We start from the raw sequence: 16,546 nt of genomic DNA, 5'->3' as shown, positions 1-16,546 counted from the left end.
TACCTGAGTATCATAGGTGTTATCACACTGGGTTCGTGAATGACATGTTTACAAGATTTCCATTGGGTAAAACCCGTATAAGGCAGGCACAACACCAACCTTAATATTCCTACTTGAGGACGAGAAAGTTGAGGTTCAGGTTGATGAACAGCCTACTCCCACATCACTCAAAAGTATGAGGTCTCAGATTTCCTGACTCTTAATCCACTGGGATTAAGGAACCAAGGAATAATTTTTTTTCCTCGCCATCTCATCTTAAGCAATCCAAAACAACCATTAAAAATAAGAAAAGAGACCCAGAATAGAGTCGTTTATTTGCTAAGCCCCACGTCACCAAACCAAGACTTAATTACAGTTTGGGTTCTCCCAGAAGTGGAATCTTAAACCAGTCAACAGGAACCGCCTGACCAGCATTAGTTGGGTGATCTGCCCGCTAGACCCCTGCCATCCCCTAAAGGAAGGTCACCTTGCAGTAACCGGTCCGATTTCTGGCCTAGTATAACTTCCTTGTTCCTGCTCCCTTCTTTTAAAAGTCTTTCATTTTGCACAGCTCCTCGGAGCTCCCTTCTGTCTGCTAGAGAATTGTTAAATAAAGCCAGTAAGATCTTTAAATTTTACTCAGTTGAATTTTGTTTTCTAGCATAATAAACATGTTATTAGGCATTCAGTACATCTTACCCAGAGAATGTCTGTATGTATATATACAAATTTCGAACGCTAAAACACTTGAGACATGAGTGGAAATAGTCCTGAACTGTGGATCAGTATAAATCACCACTCTATTATAGACCTCAGTTTCCTCATTCAGAAATGGAGGCGATATCTCTTAAATTTAAGAACATTTAATGAGATAGTGCAGAGAAAAAATCCAGTTAAGTCCTAGCTACCGTTGTTCAATGGCATACAGAGTTAAACATAGTCCTGGCGGAACCAACCACTTCTTGGCCATCTTCGTATCCCCTACCTCTAACACAGCGCAGGTTTTTCAATAAGCGAGTTGGATGGATGACTGAGTGGCTTTGGCTCCTCCTTGGCCAGACTGAAAGCTCCTAATTACATCATAAGGTCCTGGAGGGCAGGACATTACCTCGTTCTCCTCCCCGCCAAGTGTATTGCTTGAACACAGATGATGCTAAAAAAAAAAATGCCTGCCCAGCTTTCCTGGAATAGAATATTCAGTATCATCCACACAGAACAGAGAAGGGTTTGGCAGCAGCTTTTCCCAGGTGTTGCCTGAGGCAGGGGCTGTAAAAATCCTGGAAGTGTAGGAGGCCACCTTGGTAAAGAACAGGGCATTGTCTGGGACCAGAACCCCTCGTGAGCGAGGTCTTTTCCAATCAAAGGCCCAGTCACTAGCCTGTGTTCCACAAGCCCCTAGGGCTCAGCAGTCATTGTGTGGCAGGGCCACTGGGGGCGGGGACGCCCATCTCCCAGACTGTATCGATTAGCTGCTCCATCTGCCATTCGGAAAGCAGGCAGCGCAGGCCCTCATTGCATGCAAATGTCACCCATGGTAACAGATCTTCACAGCTGGTGTCTGACCACAGGACCCTCGGGGAGGGAATAATCAGATCCTGAAAAGCAGTCAGCCCACTAAATGCAAAATGAAAAATAAATAAATGTCTATTTTAATCTCCTCCCTCCCTTCTCAACCCAGAGCACCAGACGTTATTCCCAAACTGCATGGTCACAGCAGGGGACTGGTGACCCCCAAGGCAGGTTGCTGGAGGGTCCTAAGAACAGTCTGTGGGAATTGTAACTCCAAGACCTACCCTGGCTGGTTCCGGAATACAGAGAAAATGCTCTGAAACCCCACTCTAGGCAATCCAGATTTCAGTTCTTTCCTTGGAGATCTCTCTGTATCTTTCCATCTTTCTTCCTCCCTCCTCTTCCCTTTACCCCTCCTTCCCTCTTGGCTTTCTCTCCCTCTCCTCACCCACAACTCCCCCTCTCCTCCCTCCTTCCGCTCCCTCTCTCTCCTCCCAATTCTATTCTCTCTGCACAGAATTACCTTCCACATTCTCTTTCCTGGGTTACCCCTTCTCCTCTTTCAGGCTTCAGCTTAAACATCTTTTCGTCTGGGGATTCTGACCCGAACACTCCCTCAAACTGGGTAAGGTGGCCTTGACACTCTGCCCCTCACATTCTGTGCTCTTCCTCACCCTTGGCTGTCTGTCCGGTCGGGTTGAAAGCGTGAAGAGCATAGGCGCCCTGTTGGGCATCTGACTGTTCTATTCCCAGCACTTAGCACAGTGCCTGGCACATAGCAGGTGCTTAATAACAATTTATTACATAACCAAACATCGCCACATGCAAAGCCATTCTTACAGGACTTCTGCATATTATCAGACTCTAAAAATGTCCACGCCATGAGATCCTTTGTCAGTTCCAAGTTACTGAACCCGCTTAAGTCAAAACCAAAGGAATTTGTCAGAAGGGCACTGGAGTAGCTCACAAAGCTGAAGGAACTACTAACGTTTTGGACTGGAGCATGCTGTGTTGCGGGGGGCTGTCCTGTGCATTGGAGGATGTGCCTCAGCCCACGGGATGCCGGCAGCACAACCCGCTCCTGGTTGTGACAACCAGAAATGTCTCACACGGTGGGAATTTCCAAATAACAGGAAAAGTGTTCAGCTGCTACCAGCCATAAACAATGACTGAAGTCCACTGCATCCTTCCAGCTAGACCAGTGGCTCTCTAGGAATGATTTTGCCTGTCCCCATTTAGAAATATTTACAATGTCTAGAGACATTTCAGGTTGTTACAACTGGGGGCATGGGATGCAAAGGACATTGTCCCTCAACAAAGAATGCTCCAGCCCAATATGTCAACAGTGCCGTGATTAAGAAACCCTGAACTACAGGGATAAGGCAAACTTAAAGTCACAATCAGACATTTTAACTTTTCATTTTAAAGCCTGAACTATGCATCTTAATCTTGAATTCCAAAAATACAACAGGACTCTTGTCTTTTTTTTAAACCAGTAGAAACTCCTTCATCCCGTGCAGAGCTCCCGGAGTGAACCCAGAAGGTGGCCAAGAGACTCAGTGAGGGACCTTGGTAGACAAAATGGTGCGGTATGGTTAAGAGCACTGCTGTCTATATTTCAAACCCCAAGTCTACCACTGTCTAGTCATGTCCTTGGCCAAGTTACTTAACCTTTCTGAATCTCAGGTTCCTCATCTATAATGTGGGAACAATAACATAACTTCAAATGATAATCCGAGGAAAGCACATGACATGTTACTTGGCACAGGAGGAATGTGAGCTGCTATTTTATTTATATCACAATAAGCAATCAAGACTTGATAACATAGAGTTTTCACTGATTCACAGTTCTTTTCCTCTTTTGACAAATGCACTTGGCCATCATTACTTAATTAATCTGTTACCTCAAAAGCTAAAGACCCAGTTCTTGTCATACCCACCAGGTAAGTTTGCAGTCGGTGCACTGTGTCACCAAAGACTTAAAAGATTTATTTTAAAAAGAAAAAGCGCACCTCTAAGAACGGGAGGCGGCTGATCCAATGGAGGAAAAGCAGTGGGTTTTGTCTCCCCTTTCTCTTACACCTTCGCTTAGAGGTGGTCTCTTGACTGATTGACGGCTCTTGTCCCTGGAGTGCTTAGTCATGTCTGGTCCCTTTGCGCATGTCCTTACCCATGGTGTACACAGAAAAACCCATGGGGGGCCTAGACCGCAGAGTTAATTATAATATAACGAGCACTGGTTCGTGTCTGGTTAAGTCCTTTCTGCGACCACGCAGTCATGGCGGTCGGGTTCTAACAGGTTTCTTGCTGGCACTCATTTAGAAGAAGTGAAGTCCCTTTACGCTGGAGGCGGGCACAGTGCCATCTTCCAGACCATCCTCCCTCTCCTCCACCTATCGCCCAGTGCTCCACTTATCTAACAACCAATCCGTAACTATAACAAATGCTTCTGTATCGATGATTATTGCCCCTGGATGCAAAACTGAAGAGGTATGAGAGTGTAGGGTCTGTTCTGGCCAAGGTGAGATATTTGGTACAGAGGGAGCTCACAGTGCATAGCTGGAGAGGAATGATGCTCAGCCATACATTGAGGACAGATTACAAAAGGTCTAGCCGAGGAGTAGGAACTGGTTCCTCAGGCAGAAGAGGCAAAGAAGAACTTTAAAAAGCAGGCGAGCGACAAATCAGGTCTGTCTTTTAGGAAGCTACTGTGGCAGCACACTGGCGGTTGTTCACATCCCTCACCGTAAACCCAGTTACGTTCTCTCAACCTTGGTTCTTCAAGTTCAAGTGGAATAACTTTGGAGTGACAGGGGTGGGGTGGGGAAACAGCGGTCTCAATTACCACTCACAGTTCTAAAAATGCATGCCACCTTTCTAAAGCAGTTTGGCAATGTGCCTTAAGTGCCTTAAAATATGCATGCCCCTTTGCCCTGGAAATTCCACTTCTAGGAATCTATCCTGAGGAAATCATGAAAAATGTGCACAAATATTTACCTACAAGAAAGCTCATTTTTAGCACTGTTTGTAGGAGTGAAAAGTTGAAAACCCTAAATGTTCACTAATAATTCACTGGTTAAGTAAATGAAGGTACAATGACTTAATATGCAGCCATTAAAACCACACTATTGACATGTGGAAAAACAGGTTACAAAAGGGTGCATAGTGTGTAATACTTTTTTAAAGTACCCGCACACACACACACACACACACACACACACAACACACACAGACACCTGTGCACACATACTTATCTTTTTAGGTTATATATACCCTTCTGTCCCAGGAAATTCTTTCTGGGAACTTACTCTAAGAAGTTAATGGGGGCAGTAATAACAATATACATAAAAGTGTGTATACACATAAACCTACACGTATGCACACAAGAAGTCTGGGTATACACCAAGGTGTTAACAGTGCGCACTATGGGTGAAGGGGTTATGTGAGATTATTTTATTTTCTTCTTTCAGCTTTTCCAAATTTTCAGATCTTTCTAACAGGAGAATTTGTTGTATTTAAAGTGATAATTTTTCACATTAAAGAATAATATTAAAGAAAGCTCATCGCCAATAACTAGGCCGACGTAATTTTGTAGAATTTCTGATCACACTGCGATTTTTGAATCATTAGAGGGAGACAGGTTAAGTCGTATGCTGAAAACTGTTACTGTTACTCCTTAGATTTCAGTGTAACTTAAATTTGGTGTTTACTGAATTTGGGACATGCTGAGTTGCCGGTATCTATTCAGCTACATCCTAAGCGATGTGGGGTGACAAGGAAACTTAATCTATGTAATTCCTTTCCTCAAATTACTCAGAGTCAGTCCAGGATAAATGATGTACGTTAAAGAGACATTAGGACGAATTCTAGGCCACACGTGACAGAGAAGTGCTAAATCATAAGGGGGAGACGTCGAGTTGTACAGAGGCCCAGAGAAGAAGATAATTATTATTGGAGGGGTCAGGAAAACCTTCATGCACAAAAAGATGAGATGGCAAAAAAGAGAAGGGCAGTGACATCACAGGCGTAAAGGCAGGAATGAGAGGGTGAGCCCCAGAGACAGTGAGAGACCGGCATGGCTTAAGCACTGAGTTCTCAGGGATGGATGAAGATAGTGAGAAAAATCTGAGACGCCTGAGAGCTGGCGTCAGAATTGCGGACAATAATCCCTGTGTAACAAAGCTCTGGGTCTAAATATAACAGAGAGAGGAGTGATTTTAAAATATCAAATGTAAACAAGGTGTTGATAACACAAGCATTAACCATCTACAAACCACCAAACAGAAGCAAGTAATATAAGGAGGAATACAACCCCAAACTCCCAATCCGAAAATATGTTTTTAGAAAAGGTGGTCCTTTCAGCAGGAGGTGGGCTCCACGAATCCCACGGAAGTGGCAGGAGAGGAATGGGCTGAAGGAAAGGGAAGCTCATGCTGACAAACAATGAGCGAGAAATTTGGATGAAACCCTAAGTAGAGAGATTTGTTTCGGTCCCCAACGTGGAGAGTCTGTGATGAGTGGAATTCATTATCTTAAACTTCTGGCTATGATGTGTAATTGTTAACCTCTGCTGCTTTGGCTCAGGGCTCCTTTCAGTAAAATATATTGTTTGCCATCAAAGCTGATGTGGATTAGGAGTTGAGTGTATGCCCTCCCTTTTAGGTTATATTAATACACCAAAATCGATAACATGCCATAGCTTTCAGAAGTAGTCATAAAATTCCCTAAAATATTCCCAGAATATGTCTATAAATTATTTGTTCAATGTACTTATGTTAAAAAGGTTGTCAGTTACAATGCTCTGGAAGACTCTAAAATTACAAGCCATCCTATTTGTATTTGATAAAGCCCTTGCTGTTTGGGGTCAGAGAGGGTTATGCTGTGGGGGGAAAAATCATTATTTTCCCTAATAAATAAATTACTTGCCTATATTTCATGTATCACTCAGGCTAGCCAGTATTGAAGGTTTAAATAATAAATAACAAATAGCTCCATTCATTTATTAATAATGATGCACCATTTGCGTGCGTGTGTGTGTGTGTGTGTGTGTGTGTGTGTTGAGTATATGAGTTTTCTTTTAGACTTCTGAGTTGACAGATTGAACAGTAGTCATCTGAAAAGACAAAAAAATCATGTCTCTGGGATCATTAATATTTTTCCAGGTTAAGAAAATCATCTAGTGCTGACAGATCTTTTCTCTGGGCCAGTGCCCGATACGGAAGACTGCCCTGGGATAAAGTTCTTGAAACGCACAGAAGCACTGAATGCCTTTAGCCTGAGATTCACTAACGGGTCCCCCCCACTTACTATTAACTCTTGGCCATGAAGCACCAAGACGGACAGAGTTCTAAGGGAAAAACAGAGGGCAAAGAAGACAATGAGACTCACTCCAAAAGTCTCTCCTTTTATTTAGTAGAAGGAGAAAGGAGGTTAGTCATGTCTGCTTCGGGCAGTTTACATCATCATTAGTCCCAGTTAATTAACTGACCCCACAGATGTAAGTATCAATCTCTGCCACGTTGTCACAAAGCCACTGTCACTGTTACCTACAGTGCCTCTCCTTCCATTTGAAGCAGACAGGGACAAGTCAACCCAGGATGCCCACTCCCACAAAAAGTCAGCTAAGAAATATATGTTACACAACATTCCATCCGCCAGGGAATACCTGGGCCAAGGAAACAGCTGGAATTTGCAATGAGTTTGCTGGCTCTAGGCCAAAGCAAAAGCCATCTGCCTTGCAGGGAATCCCAACACACAAGGATCCCCTCTGTTTGTCCTTCCCTTCTCCACACACCTAGGGCAAGCGCAGGACTTGGCAGGAGCTCCGGGGACACAAGCACATACATTTAAAAGGACGTAAGTCTCAGAACTACTCGGTCATCATAAATTGCATCCTTTTCCCCTACATTACTTAGTTCTGGGGCAAAAGAGCTTTCACCTCTGAAAATACATGTGAAGAATCTGGCCTGCTCCAGTGGCCCGGCTAATTGGGCCCAAGAATGCTGGATGCAAGAGCCAAGTCCTGCCTTCTCCTGGGGGTCTGTTGCTGATTCCTTTTGCCCCAGTTCTCATTCTTTGGTCTCCTCTTTATGTAACGCTCACCACCAAACAGCAACACAGAGCAGGGCACAGCAGGCGGCCACGCCATCATCCTTGTTTAAAGCACAGGGTCAGCTCCTTGCTGTGAACAGACTTTCCTCTGTCGAAACAGGTTCATGTTTATCTTTCAAGTTCCAGCAGCAAACTCGGGATCGCCAACATGTGCTGCACAGCTGCTGTAGCGCCTGATTTATGAACAAATCTGCATATAATTGTGTTGGTTCTTTTTTTTCCCCTGGTCAATTTTTTTTTCTTTAAATAAAATGGCTTAGTCCAGGCTGCATAAAGCCCCAATTCTAAAGCCATATAATTTTATGGACAAGGAGTGGGGGTAGGAGTAGGGGTGAGCTCTTTTGTATGGCACCTGAACTCATTAAAATCCTAAATTCCATAATTTTACACTACCATGTGCCACAACAGAACAGCCTAATTGCTTACCGTCTTTATGAGAACCGCAAATGGAGCAGGAAAACCAGAGAACAGGTGGGAAGGCCACACCGGGGTTTGGGTCCAAACCCCGTCAAGAAGTGGTGACCAGACTAGAACTGGATGATTTTGTATTGTAAGAGACGTTACTCTCTACTAAGGCCTGAATGTTGCCGAGAGTCAGTGGTGGTGCCAGGTAAGTGTTCAAATGAAGATTCCCCAAATTGGACATCTCTGTCTGGTGACCACACAATAGGCTTTTTTTTTTTTTAGGATGGGGCACTAAGGGATGAGGTAAGAATCAATGGCTAGCAATCTTATCTCTACCTACATATTAACAGATGCCTGGACACAGATAAAGGCTGGATCTTACAATTTACAAAAAAAAAAAAAAAAAGTGATTTAGACATTAAGACATCAAGCTTACTCCCTGGCCCCTCATGACAGTATTGATGACTTGGGAGTCAGAGATATGAAAACTCTTTAGCACCTCTTCTATAAACAATGTTTCAAAACTGATTAACAAGAATGACTGATTGAATGATTTTTCAGCATTTTGGTTGATTACTTTGTTTTCCTCACAAAGGAAAGTAGCCTCTTTGAAGACGGTATTATACTTTGGTGACTGTAGAAAGGGGCCCGGAAATGTGCAATCAGGAAAAAGTTTCAGCATATTTTTTTCCTTACCTGCCAACTGATAGCAAAGACTAGGTCAACCAAGCCTCAACTGTTGGACCCCATTCTCAACACTAGACAACCAATCTGCTCATTTCCTTCACTTAAAATGAAGGAAACATTCAATCTATATCCAAAACTAACACTCCATTGAAGCCTCAAGAAGCCTCGCCCCTGAAAATTAAGGCTTCCAGAATTAGGCCATCAGCCTAGATAATCATGAGATATGAGAAGGCCAAGTTGATGAGATCCAGAACTCTACTATGTTGAAAGAGGTTGGAAGACATCAAATGATCATAGAAATCGGTAAGTCTGTACAGGTTAGCAATAGAAGCCAAGGCTAAGAGTTTTCTAGAACCAGGTACAAAGTCTAATATGAAGAAAGCATTCATATTAAATGAAGGGGTGGTTAGATGGATGGATGGAAAGACAATGAGTTAAGAAGAGAACAGTTGATGAGATCTGATCTCAAGGAGGAGTGTCCTAGAGGCGAAAGTGGTAAACGTGTAGCCTGGGCTCCGTGATCCCAGGAGTTGCTGAGGACACTGCTAATGAATGCTGTCCCCTAACTAAGGGACAGAGAAACTTTACCAGAGATCTATTAAGACTAGAGTCAAGGACAAGCTCTCATTCCCCAAAGGAACTTACAGAGAGAACTCCCAGGCCTGGCCGAAGCTTTGACCACTCATCAGTATTTCCAACAAGCTCTGCCAACTTCTTCAGAAATGGACCAAAAGATCTCCTCCTTTCTGAACCAGAGGGACAGGGTGTTTCAGCTTAACCCTCTGTGGGGGCCTGAGATCTCACACCAAGGACGTGGTGTCTTGAACAGGCACTCACTGAGACGAAGTGAGGCCAGGTGGATGTCTCATGTGCCAGGTACCATCTACGGGGGTGGGGGGGACAGAGGTCTCTACTTAGGTCCAGTAATTAGAAAGTGGGTCTGTTACAGCAGAAGGAGTACTGGTTGGGGAGTCCTGCTTCTAGCTTTGCCAAGTCCAAATTAGGCCCAAAAAATACCAAGTAGGACAATTCTTTTTGCCACCTCCCTTTCCCACTTTCTCTTCTCTTAATTATGTTCAGAATCTGTGTCCAGGCACCTCTCCTCACTAAACAGTCCAGACATTCCTTGCTGCTGACCAGTTCACAACTATGTTAAGTACTTAGGAGCATCAAGCATTTTGCACTCATTGTTTCATCCAGTGACAACCTGGTAAGGCGGATACCATAATTATTCCCACGTAGCAGATAAAGAAACTGAGGCTCAGCAAAATCGTATCATTTGATTAAAGGTAATCTTGTTGATGCTGACGTTTCACATCTGGTCCTCTGCCTCCCTTACTTGACTTTTGTCTTTCTAGATTCCCTAGGTCCTAAAAGCCAGGTTTCTATTCATCCAGCTAATGACTTGCCATGCTCTGCAGAATGGTAATGAATATGAAAGTATTTTATAAGCCGTAACAAACCATACAAATGCGAAGACTTATTTTACTCTGTGTGTGTGCGTGTGCGTGTGTGTGTTGCATTCATCTCTGCTTCTGTCTGGTTTCTGACTTGTTAATTTACCTTTCTCCTGAATGTAGTCACCATTCAGAATCCCTAGAGAAATGCCCGCCTCCCAGGCAAGCCCCCACACATCCATAGTATGCCTGGATGCTCCCAGTCCTAGCTCCTTTCAAATTGGGAAATAACCTGAGGCCATTTCTCTCCTAGACCCAGAGGCAAGTGCTGCCTTGCTGATAGAAATTCTTTATAAAGCATCCTCTCTCCCGGCATCCTATGGCTCCCTCATTTGTCCTTATGTCCCTCCTATTGATACCCACTGCCCTTCAAATTGGTCCCGTATGCACTCCTTTAAAGCTTAAAATCGCCTTTTTTATCATACGCCTACATCAGCAACAGACAATTTCTATGGTGTCCAAGGAAAACAGCCACATAACCGTAAAGCTAATACTGTTTGAGCATTTACTATATTCTTTGTACTGGGCAAAGCAGCTTATATACATTACTTCATTCGATCCTCGAATTGTCCCTGTGAGATGTTTAGAATTGTTATCTCCATTTAATGGATGGCAGAACTGAGGTCAAGAATGTGCCTTAGATTACACATGTTAAGAGACAAAGCCAAAGTTTAAGCCAGATTTTTGTGTTTCCAAAGCCTCACACTTTTAATGAGTATGCTATTCTCCACAACATGAGGGATAATTTTTTTAATTCTCTGAAATGAATGAAGGCTTTCCAGCCCTTTCAGATTTACCAGGCGTCTCCTGTAATCTCCAACAATGTCCGGACTCTCTGATCAAGCATATTCCCAACGGGGAACTCCACCTAGAACAGCCTGTGGCCCACTCTGTGTCAGCTGGTGACTTGGTTCAAGGTCCTGTGCAACAACTGCTCCCTGATCGTTAATCCTCATAGGCTGGCACACAGCTACGGTCAGAGATTATGAGACAAGGGGACACCTGAAAGAAGGGAACTGAATGCAAATTAATCTTCCACATAAAAGAGAAACATGTTGTCATGTTTCTTTGTTTTTTCCCAGTCAAAAGGGCTTATCTGCTTCCTGGATATAGGAACCCAATATTTAGAAACCAGTATCTCCCATTTTAGATTCTTGTGCTCATTTCAGTACTTCTTCTGGCCATTACTACATCCTTTACGTGATGGAAAGAATTTTAAACTCACTCTTGTTAGTGGCATGACATACAGCATTCGCATGTAAGAACATTTGCTTCAGTTCAACTGACACTTGAGCAGGTGTTCCGATGTCTGACCTCCTGGGTTAAAACCCCTGCTTCATCAATTTTTTCAAGCTCTCAAAGCCTCAGTCGCCTTAGCTGTCATGAGTATCAAATAGAATAACGCCAGTAAATTACTTAGCGCAGACTGACCTTCACAGGTGGGTAAGAAGTACACTCGGATGCTAAACCAAACCGAAAGAAAAACAGTAAGAATGATAAATCAGGCCAATAGCTAGAAGAAGTGATCATGGATGGCAGAGCTGTACTTCTCCACCTTTTCCTTACAGCCAGAAGGAAAAATAGGTATGGGAAACTAAAGGGCCGAGAAGAGAAAAAGGATATGAAACCCACCTCTCTTCATCCCTTCCAAATGGTGCTGGGACCCAAGACGCAGCCTCGGTACAGAGGCCAGCCCTCTGTGCAGGCATGTTCGTCTCCCTGTCCCTGCAGGTCAGTAGGAAGCACAATGCCTGCAGGCAAGGAGGGGAGTGTCTCAACTGAGGTCCAGAGCCTGCTCCTCTTAACTGAAATCTCTCCCTCTTTAGAGAAGGGAGCTCAAGAAAGAAATGAATGAGTAAACAGAGGAAGGGGTAGTGGAGAGTCGGCAAAATGGCTGAGTGTTCTCAACAGAAAACAAACCTGAGCCTACATACCAGACATCATTGCCTTGAATGTGACTTCGGACAACCACATTGTGTAAGCCAGCCAAGGGGAATAAACAAATCCAGAGCTGGGAAACGCGTTCTTTTACGGAGTTTAAGAACATCTCCCACGGCCAGTTCATCAGTGGCAGAAATCTTAGCATTTCACTGTTTAAGGGCCCGTGAAACCTGAGTGAGGAACAACTCGTTTCCTGGCTCTCTCCATTACAATTCCTTCTAATTTAAAATTTAAAATGAATGCGAACAATAATCAGTTTGTAAATACCGTTTTTAAGTTCACTAGAGCTTTGCCGAGATAGTCCTTCTAGGTAACAAGTATGTGGCTCATTACTCTCTCATTAGCAAGATAGAAATAAAGATGAAAAAAAAAAAAAAAAGGAAGAAAAAAGACCCACTCCAAAGATATTGTTGGCGTCTAATTGCCTGCAAGGAATTCTTAATAATGTTTACTAATGCCTTTTCAGCCTTGCCAATTTTATAACGCTCATTCCAGATTCCAGGTGTGACGTCTGTAGTCCCTGCTGTGATCTTAGCTGGTGAGTTTAGACACCTAGAATAGCAGCTTTGGAGAGTTTTTAGCCCCATCTTATGTCACCAGAATGCAATCACACCCACTGGGGCTTTAGAAAGCAAATTTGAAGCTCTGGCATTTTTATTTAAAATGAAATCTCTAGTTGGACAAGGCTTGCCATTTAACCTAGACAAGACACGGCACCATCTCCACCTGGTTCATTGAGGGCAAGACTCCAAGGGCGAATCTTTTGCTGGACATTGCAAGTGGCTAAGAAGCTTTTCTTTCCCTGTCTCCTGGAAACTCTGCTTAGGGCAGATTGTTCTGTTATTTGAAACATAGTTTCTTTGTTTTTAATTCTGTTTGGTATTCTGGAAATCCAAAAACAATTGGATAATATCTTACAGAGATGCAGAGTCTATACCATAGATTGGTTTCTTTGATCTCACCACTGCTAAAGCAAAGAATGGCAAGAGGACCCAGGAAGAAATTACAGGAGTTTGGAGTGGGGTGGTCCTAGGGGAGGCAAGGATTGTTTTCCTTCTAAACAACCTATGAATTACCTAGGAATAATTATGTAGAAAAAAACTCATTGACCCTTGTAGGAACTTTGAATGTGAAGAAACCAAGGCTAGGAATATGTAAACTCACTGCAGGTTAGAGACCACATCTATCAGAGGTTTATCCTCACGATTCTGTCCAGTGGATTCCTAATCTTCCCAAGGCACCTTTTAGCCTCTTTCCTATCCTCTAAGCAGTTGAAACTGTCTTCCTAAGTCCACAGGGTCAAGGCTGAGATGTGAGGCTTTCATTCCTGGAGTTAAATTTGAGAAGCAACTTTGAAACCGACTTACTCATTTCCTTCATGCTGGTAAACCCTCTCTCTTACAGTTTTATGGTGAGAAGGAGGGAAAAAGGAAGTGAGTCCTAGCTCCATCAAAATTCCTCGCAATTCTAGTGTTTAAAGAACTTTTGGTACCTACTTGTTCGTATGCATCTGCTGTTGATTCCATGGGGAAACCAAGCAGAGAACCGTGAACAAGTTCCCCCAATGGGGTTCATAAAACAAAACTGAAAAAGACACAAGAAGCCAAAATTTCAAAACCACTAAGTCAAAATCAGGCGGTATGCCCAGATCTGGGGTTCGTTCCTCAAAAAGCCAAAGCCTCTAACAGACAGGCAAAAGCTCCTTTTAGCCTGGGACAGTGGAAGAGGCTTGGACTAGGTAGGGTTGAAGGGTTCTAAGTTCTGCCATCAACTAGCTGTGTGATCTTAGGCAAGGTGTTGGCCTCTCTGATCTCCAGTTTTAAGTATCTATAAAATGAACAGATTTAACTTGAAAGTGGGTGAATTCTGATGCTTGGTTTTGAAACTGGCTCCACTACTTATTAGCTGTGTAACTTTAGCCATGTTACTTAACCAGAGTGCCTCAGTTTCCTGACTTGTGAAAGAGGGACAACTATAGTGCTTCCCTCACAGGGCTGTTGTAAGAATTTTAAAATAACAGTAATACAGGTAAAGGGCCTAGAATGTGTCTGCAATGCAACCATCAATGGACATTAGGTGCTGCCCCTATTAAATGCTGTTAAATGACTGTAACTCATGGAATTAACAGGCGCAGGAAGGACAAAGCAGTTACCTGAGCTGACTCTGGGCAAAAGGCTCCTGCTATTCTGGCCTTATGACTAATTCACTCCTCCCAGGACCCAGAAGTCCTGATCCCTGTCTCCATGAAGATGCATTTTTACCTGCTCCTCTTCCAAAAACAAAGTTTTACTTCCAGGTTACCAGTCCACACTTGGCAAACACCAGCTCTTGTCCTGGTCTAGTGGCCCTCAAAAGCTCTCGGCCGGCCCCTCTCAGAAATCTCTAGTTCTAAGCTGGCTTTTACAATTCATTAACTGTACGGCCTTGACAAAGTCATCCAACTTCTTGACCAATTTCTCCTTCTGGAAAAAAATAAAAATTATAAAATCAGCATTTTTGCATGGCCCTAGAGACAAACAAATGAGGAGATAATAATAAAAAACTCATAACGAACGTTTATTGAGCAACTACTATGCACCAGACACTGTGCTAGATGTTTTACACACGGCATTTCAGTTAAATAGTCCTCATAGCAATCCCAAGAGGCAAGAAGAAGATTAGCACTGTCACTTTGCCAGTTGCTCAGGTCAAAAACCTTGAAGTCATTCTTAAATCTTTTCTCTTACATTCTACACCAACCCATAAGCAAACCATCTTGGCTCTACCTTAAAGAACAGATCTAGACCATTTCTTACCAATCCTACCTCCATCACCCTACTCCCACCAACCTGCCTGGACCACTGCAATAGCTTGCTAACCTTGGCCCATCTGTTCCCTACCAGCAGACAGAACAACTATTTTAAGAACATAAGTCAGGTCATGTCTCGTCCCTGCTCAAGATTCTCCAACAAATGTCCATTACACACGGAATAAAACCCATTTTCAACCATAGCGTATAGGTCGACCTCTGCTAACATTTGCAGGGTCCAGGGCAAGAATCCAAAGGAAGATCCACCTATCACATTCCAAGTTTTTTAAGGTTTTAAACCAAGACGACAAACTGCTTAAAAATATTTTCTGCCTATATACTTGATAAATATATGGAATAGTGAGTGAAACCTAAAAATACGTTTTTAAATGACTAAAATCTATTTTTAAGTGACTAAAGTATAAATCTATGGTTTTCAAATATCCAAACATTGGCAAAATATCTAAAACTATTCATTTTCATCATTATTATGCATTTTGGGTGTCTTCTTGATGGACTAGATATGTTTGGATGAATAATAAAATAAATGTGTAAACAAATGATAAATTGCTATCCATTCATTCCATAAATTTTTTCTTGCCTTAATTTCAGCAAAATTAGCAAGTATTTATTACAATCAAGACTTTCATGTAATTTTGTGTTCTATTGACAGAAATTACCTAAAGCATTAAAAGGTATTTTTATTCAAAGTATATAATATCTGAATAAATTTTCATCAAAAATTTCAATTAATGTAAATACAAAAATCAAAACAAAATTGTTTTCATGTTTGCAAAAATGCTACTTTCATTAAAATATTCAAAATTATCTACTAAAATTTAAAGGCAAAAGTTTATTTATATTAATGAATGTCAACATTTTAAATCAAAGTATTTAAATAAGGCTGAAACGCATTTACCTCTTTGAAAATCTAATTAAATCCTCTTTAATATTTTTATAAAATGAAACTATTTGTAATTCTAGACTGAAGGTTCATCTAGTTGCCAATGTAAAGCTCCTGTATCACAGCATATTTAACACTTTACCACTAAACGTATATAAAAATATATATAAAAATTTAAGAGTAATATGACTTTTTTACATTGCAAAGCATTCTTTAACCACCATATGCAACCTTATTCATGAGTACTTTCAGAAGTACATTTTGGAATATGAAAAAAAGCAAGAAAATAGATGCTTGACGCCGCTGGGAAATAATTTTGCACTTCATTATGCAAAAATGTTTTGATATTTGAGATATCTTGAAGGAAGAATTGATCAAATCAACTTTTCTTTTATTTAAATACTTCACTCAAATCCTTTCCGAACTCCTAATCAGCGTCCGTTTCCAAGGTCAGCAACAGCACAACTTTCAATCAAACTTTTACAGCTTTTGGATGCAGTGACCTTTTGTTTTGAGGACATAGGGCAAGTGTGCCTCTGGGGCCTGAATGGTGTTAATTACAAGGGTGGATGCGTAGGGTTTGAATTGCTCTGTGTTAACACTGAGTGCTGAATCACAAGGAATAGAGGCCTGTGTGTTCGTTAATAAGTTTTGCTTTTTCCATGACTGTGGTGCTCGGGACCCTCCTATGCTCTTGCCTGGGGGGAAGGCAGTACTACCTACAAGGTTTTACACGACCTGGCTCCTGGGTACTTGTCCGCACCA

The 16,546-nt window shown here is 42.3% G+C and overlaps 1 long non-coding RNA gene across 1 annotated transcript in view; it reads right to left on the bottom strand.

Annotated features, from left to right (window-relative positions):
- LOC116152346 (uncharacterized) overlaps window positions 1-16,546 on the bottom strand; it is a 681,617-nt gene that overhangs the window by 499,075 nt on the left and 165,996 nt on the right. The gene's annotated exons all lie outside the window — the stretch shown is intronic.

This window comes from Camelus dromedarius, chromosome 3, assembly GCF_036321535.1.
Source record: "Camelus dromedarius isolate mCamDro1 chromosome 3, mCamDro1.pat, whole genome shotgun sequence".
NCBI lineage: Eukaryota > Metazoa > Chordata > Mammalia > Artiodactyla > Camelidae > Camelus > Camelus dromedarius.
The sequence above is the reverse complement of the archived record's forward strand: the minus strand, read 5'-3'. Positions and strand labels throughout refer to the sequence as shown.